Genomic DNA, 6,587 nt, shown 5'->3' on the forward strand with positions numbered 1-6,587 from the left:
CCCAACCACTTCACTTGGCCATTTACCATTTTGCCCCTCACACACACATAACATATAAATACCTAATACCCTTAATGGTTTTTTCTATTTTCCTTATTTCTTTCTTATTTTCTTTATTCATCTCCTTTATAAAATTCCCCATTTACCCTCACATTTTTCTCATACTCAAAACATTCATTAAACCCAAAATGGTCATTTTACAATTCATTTCATTTTAAATTTAAAACATCACCTTTGCAAATGGGCTCAAGCCCAACTAAAAAATTCATCTCATTTAGGCCTAATGAATTTATTTTCAACTTGGCCCAATCCACCTCATTTACATTTAACCATTTAAATACAATCAATGGCCCAACTCACTTAAGGCTTCGAGGATTCATTTTCCTCTTAAGCCCAACCCAATAGTCCAACATATCCTTGATAACGGGCAACCCAATTTCACTTGGGCTTAATTCCAATTTCAAAGCCCCACTCCATACCATTTCCATTTAATTAAAAGACACAATCATTCATGGGCTTAGGCCCCAAATGGGCAACCCAATCCATTTTTAGCCTCTTGGCCCAACACATTTGAACCTATTTTTACAGCATATAAAATAAAATATTTATAAACACTTAGTCGTTACAGCCACTAAACACCCAAATAAAAAAAACACGGTTGGCTATCATACTACAAGAATATGAGGGATTTACCCACACATATTATATGTGTGTATTTACCAACACATAATGGCAATATATTTGGATGATTAAATTAGAAAAACTTATTAAATTATCCACATTTATTATGTATTGGTAAATTGATATACCCACACTTATTATGGCTGAAAAAATGTCCTCATTTTCAAAGGTTGGTTGGATTTTTTTGGATAAAATTTTAGTTGATGTGACATTTTTTTAGATTATGTTACCTATACATATTAATAAATGTTACACATGTGGATAATTATTTATAAACTTACCCACACATAATTACAAATGTTATATATGTGTAGATCTCCACGTATTAGTTGATGTGGTATTTTTTTTGGATTATATTGTCTACACATATAAATAAATGTTATGCATGTGTGGGTACAGGGGCGGAGTTAGAATTTTTCAGTTGAGGGGCCTTTAAAAGAGCCTATTCCAGCTAGAATTGCCACTAACGACCATCGCTAATTGGAAATTCCCACGATCAAAGCCTACCACTAGAAATCCCATGTTAAGGGTGTTAATATATCCAAAAATGGGACAAACCTAACACTTGGATTTTCGTAGATATAATTTTTAATTTTTGGACAGAACTAAAAAGGCATTGTCAATCACAACCGGCCACCATGGCTAGCATTTTTTGGTGATCCAAGATAACCATTCAACACCCTTACCCCCATTGACCAACATACTCAAAAATTAGCAAGATTCGAAGGTTTGATCTTTGTAGATCTAAGTTTAAAGTTTTGATCAAACCCAAACTAAGCATATATACGTATATGTATATATATCATGGATTTCAATTTTCACAAAATCAAACTAAAAAACTTATCTTCTTATAAATCAAGACTACTTTCACATTGAGACTACGATCGGACTCAAGATCAAATAGTTGGATTTCACAAAATCTGTGATTTACACATTGCTTTTGCCTCTTGGTCTTGGAAAAGAATGACTAAAGAGAAGAGAGAGAGAAAAAGAGAGAGAAAGATTCTAATGTGAAAGACAAGAGGTGCGGGCGGGAAATGAAGTGAGCTGGGCTTGGTTGGGTTGGGCTGCTATGGGGCTTGGAAAAAAGTTATTTTTTATAACCTAAAAAATCTATTTTTCAAAAAAGTTAGGTGAGCTGCCCACCCCCTAAATCCATCATGTGTGGGTAATTGTTTATAAACTTATCCACACATAATTACAAATATTGTATATGTGTGGGTATCCACATATCTATGATTTTGTACTTAAATTATAAAATTACAACGTTTTAATTTTTATAATTTAAAATAATTTATTGATAATATAATATATTAAAAATTACGAACATATTAAAAAGAATACAATATATCAAACTAATTTATTATAATTACTATATTTATTATATAATTAAAATTTTAAATAAATATTAATTTGATGCAATAATTTAAATTATTTTATTATCATGTTTTAGATAATTATCATAAATTATAATTTAAATTATTTAATAATTTTCATAATTTAAATTATTTTATTTTTATCAATTAAATAATTATTAATATTATTTTCATAAATTATTTTATTTTTTATTTATTAACTAAATAGGGTAAAAATCAAAACCCCACCTCCTCCAAGGTTTTAGAAAAGTTCAAAACTCACAAAAACACCCCTAAGGTTTTAAAAAAGTTCAAGAAACCTCAGGGGAGGTTTTTGTGAGTTTTCAATAGAATAGGGATATTTTTGCACTTTACTAAAATCTCAGGGGTTTTTTATTTTTTATTTTTATCCTAATTAAATATTTAAAAAAAAAAAAAACCTAAAATGTTGGTGGGAGAAGCCCTGCCTCTTTCTTGGCAAATTCCTAAATCACATATTGCCCTAACTCCCCTCTGCCTTCCCCCTCTCATTGTAACTCGCTTCCTTCTCTAGCCCATTGTCGCCGCCGCCTCCTCGCTGCCTCTACGCTTGCTGCCTCCAGAGCACGCTTACTGGTCGTCATCATCGTCGCTGCCGCCTCCTCGCTGCCTCAACGCCATCGCCGCCGCCGCCTCCTTAACGCCCCCTCAACGCCGCCGACGGCTCCAGCTGGTGAAGAGGTATGAATGCAGCTTTGCCTTGGTGTAAAACCCGTTAGGTCTGACTCAATAATTTTACATGGTTACATTGCGTCTGTTTTTAATTAATTTCCGAGGAGAGTTGTGGGTTTTAGTATGCCATAGGTTTTAACATGTCAACCAGAGAGCGTGGACGACTGGCTAATTGGGTTTCATTCATGCCCATGATCGTGTGTCCTCCTCTGGTGTTTGTCTGAAGGAATTGCATGGGTGTTTCATGTTCTGTTTTGTTGCTTTGGAAATCTAATGTGTATTCATTCTTATACCAGATTCGGACTAGCTACACATTGATAATTATCTTCCTTTTTGAGGCTTGGTCGTGTCAATTACTTGATTGGGTTATAATTATCTTCCTTTTTCCATGTCTTCCTTGTCTTTTCTGAACCCATTACTACATGTGTTTTGCTTATGTAGTTATATTAGAGCCTGCATTTTATTAGGCTAGATCTAATCTCAGTTTATTGGATCCAGATCCTATAAATAAGGATCCAATTTACATGTTTTCTATTTTGTACAAGAAATATGTATATGTAGTCTGGCCCGGCCAATTGAAGACCTTACCGAATGGGCACGGATGGGAGACAAAGGGGGAGGGAAGGTGGCCCCATTAGTTGCCACAACGACTGGGCAAAAGATTAAAAAAGCATGTAAAAGAGAATTAAAAAAATGAAAAGACATCATGGTCCAATTCCTTGGGCACCAAGCAGCAGCTGTTGCTTAACCAACCTCTGCCTGAACATCTGGTTGCTTTTCAACGAGCTGCTTGCTTTTTCTTTGTCATTTTTCCTCCTAGGCAACTGGTCTCTTTCTGTGCTTCTCTCTGGCTCTCTCCTTTAGTTGTCTCAGATTATCTATAAGAGACCAAAATCTCAGGACTGTTCTAAGAGACCTGGGTCTCCCCCTCTCTTTATATACGTACATGTATATATTAATATATTATTACTTCTTTAATAGTTTACTTATTAGAAATAAGATAGTTAATATTATTATGCATTAGTATAGGATAATTAATAAAATCATACACATAACTAGTAAAATAGTTATTAACTATTAGTAACTGTAATATGCTATAGTAATTATACTTAGACTACTAAGTATATGTTATATTCAACCACTTTTGAAGCTGTCATGAGTATATATTTGTAATAATTTCGTTAGTGTGCACATATACACATATATTAAAAAAAAGGCATCTCTAATGAACGAGCCTTCCTGCTTTGTGAGGGTCAAGGGAACTAATTATTAATACATCAAAATGTAGAATTAGGTTGTTACAAGAGATATGTGAAAGGGTTGGAGAACTTCTTGTTGCTAAAAATGTGTGTTATATTCCAAAATTCAACATGAAATGTCAACCAAATTAAGAAACATACTACTGAATATTAAGAAACATACTATTGAACTTCTTGTTTCAAAAAAAAAAAAAAAAGAAACATACTATTGAATATTGAATATTCAAATTCAAAATTTCAAAAGAGAGATTCTAATCCCATCAGAGAAGCTTTCAAGATCCATGAAATGTGGGTCCAACAAGAAAAACTTGCCTGTGCTTTCAAGCCTCCAAATGGAGAATCAACAAGTCTTATAATGCTTGGTTCAATGTCAACCAGTCTTTGTGAGCTCATCTCTAATGCAACCTGCAATTAATTAAACAAAGCAAGCACAGATAATTGTTGCCATTTTTCACATTGGGCTTATCCTCTCCTATTGTCAAGCCTAGCCGGCTTGCCTTGCCTTTCTCTTCCCCGTCACTATCAAAATTCAAAATATTAATCAGTCCAAGTCTTTGGAATTGAAGATAAAATATTTATTCTCTGGTCCCATTTCATTACTTAATTGATAAACAATGGCAACAAAAATGAATTGTTTTAATTACTTGTGTTTTATGTTTAAATTATAATGACTTGACATGTAATGTAAAGTGCAGAAAGTGAAATGATCTTTTGATCTTCAAAAAAAAAAAAGGATTTATTTACGAACATTCATTTGTGTTAACGGTCGTATGTTTATTTACTTAATATGTCTTAATGTCTTACTTTTGTCTAGAGCATGAAAAGATATAGAATATGGATCATGAATGGGTAAAGAACTCGAATAGGGTATCTCCTCAGTATGTGGCAAGGAACGAGCACAGAAGAACGATGACTCTTGTGCAAAACAAAAGTGAGAATCTAGAAATGGTTTGAGGAGTACAACGCGTCATCACGTTATTCATGGAGCTGATTTGGATGCTTCAACATGACATTTTGAGACTTGGCATCTTCGACATTAGCATTTCGAACTTGGTTGGTCGTCTCTAAAGTTAGAGACTAAATATGTAAGTATATTATTTTTTTTCCTAAGTTAAAGCTTATGATATATGGGTTAGTTGATAGGTTTTTGTCCTTCATTCATTTCACTTTATTTTAGACACATGTAATAAGTTACATTTAGTAGCTACATGTTGATTAATTTTGTATTATTTTGGGTAATCCATTATTTGTAGTTATGATGAATTGAAGTTTTCAAATAATGTTCTGCATTTGCTATTTAACAAAACAATTGATTAAGAATATGTTGTATTTTTTTAACAGGAACAAATGATGCGGCGAGATAATCCTCCAGATAAAATAACTGATAAGGATATCTTAGAGAAGATCATTGGACGACAATCTGTTTGCTTGTTTGGTTGGGGCCCCCAACTTGGGGGCGATTTCTTAGTACTTTTGGAGCAACATGCAAAAAGAGACTTAATGTTCTTCTCAATGGTACACGTGGATTAGACGGATGAGGCATAATATTCTTTTCAATCAACACTTGTCACAACATGTTTACGTCTCCTTAGAGTTCTTGAAAAAGAGACTTGTACTGGTTCAATTCTTCAACTAATTGATTGTAAGTTGGACGATTGGACTCCAGTCATCTAACCTACAATCAATTGGTTGAAGAATTGAACCAGTACAAGTCTCTTTTTCAAGAGGTTCAGGGAGATGTAAACATGCTGCTATAAGTGTTGATTGAGAAGAATATTATGTCTCCTCCGTCTAATCCACGTGTACCATAGAGAATATTAACTGTCCTTGCACTGAGAGATATAATAATCACTGTAAGGTTGCATTTACGAGATGTAATACACATAAATTGTAAAATAAATGCAGGTATGTAATTTTGGCTCATAGGCCCACATAACTATAATACATACCTGATTGGTCTGAATCTCGCAAACACAAAAGTTGTAAGTACATACTATGGGCAATATGCCCCTAGCCTCTTAGTGGCCACCAGGTGGGCAACTCATAAACTGAGCTGTAAATGAAACTGATATTGATGGGATCCCCGCGGACAAGTCGCCTGGCGCGCATAATGCAATACTCATATAAATGTTAGCACACGATATGAAGTGCTCTATATAAAGTCATGCTCAATACTCATACCAAGATGTATGCACATAGTTTCACGAAATAATGCTAAATATGTCATAACTTCACACAAAAAGTATTAAATGCACAAGTTTTTATTATTATTAGAATTCACATATTACTCGTATTTTTCCTTGAATTATAGAATTTATTGATATTTATTTATTTAATTATTTAATTTTGAGGGTGCAACATGAAAACTTCCCGGGGAGTCACCCATCCTATCACTACTCCTGTCTGAGCACGATTAGCTTTGGAGTTCTTGCATTATTGGTTGCCAAAAGGGATGCAATGTACGAAAAATTTGGTGTGAGTGATTTGCACACTACTGTTATTCGAATGACTCAAAAATTCATCAAAAATTCATTCGAATGAATTTGAAAGAACTTAAGCAATTGAACGGGCAGAATGGAAC

At 33.8% G+C, this 6,587-nt stretch overlaps 1 long non-coding RNA gene across 2 annotated transcripts; it reads left to right on the forward strand.

Annotated features, from left to right (window-relative positions):
* Window positions 1-2,508: 2,508 nt before the first annotated feature.
* Window positions 2,509-5,616, forward strand: LOC127806538 (uncharacterized). Of its 2 annotated transcripts, XR_008024432.1 has the most exons (3): window positions 2,509-2,756; window positions 4,821-5,091; window positions 5,348-5,616. It is a non-coding gene; the product is annotated as an uncharacterized LOC127806538 (long non-coding RNA). The 2 variants fall into 2 exon arrangements; XR_008024431.1 differs by lacking the exon at window positions 5,348-5,616 and having other exon boundaries at window positions 4,821-5,269.
* Window positions 5,617-6,587: the final 971 nt, after the last annotated feature.

Source organism: Diospyros lotus, chromosome 7 (genome assembly GCF_014633365.1).
Source record: "Diospyros lotus cultivar Yz01 chromosome 7, ASM1463336v1, whole genome shotgun sequence".
Lineage (NCBI taxonomy): Eukaryota > Viridiplantae > Streptophyta > Magnoliopsida > Ericales > Ebenaceae > Diospyros > Diospyros lotus.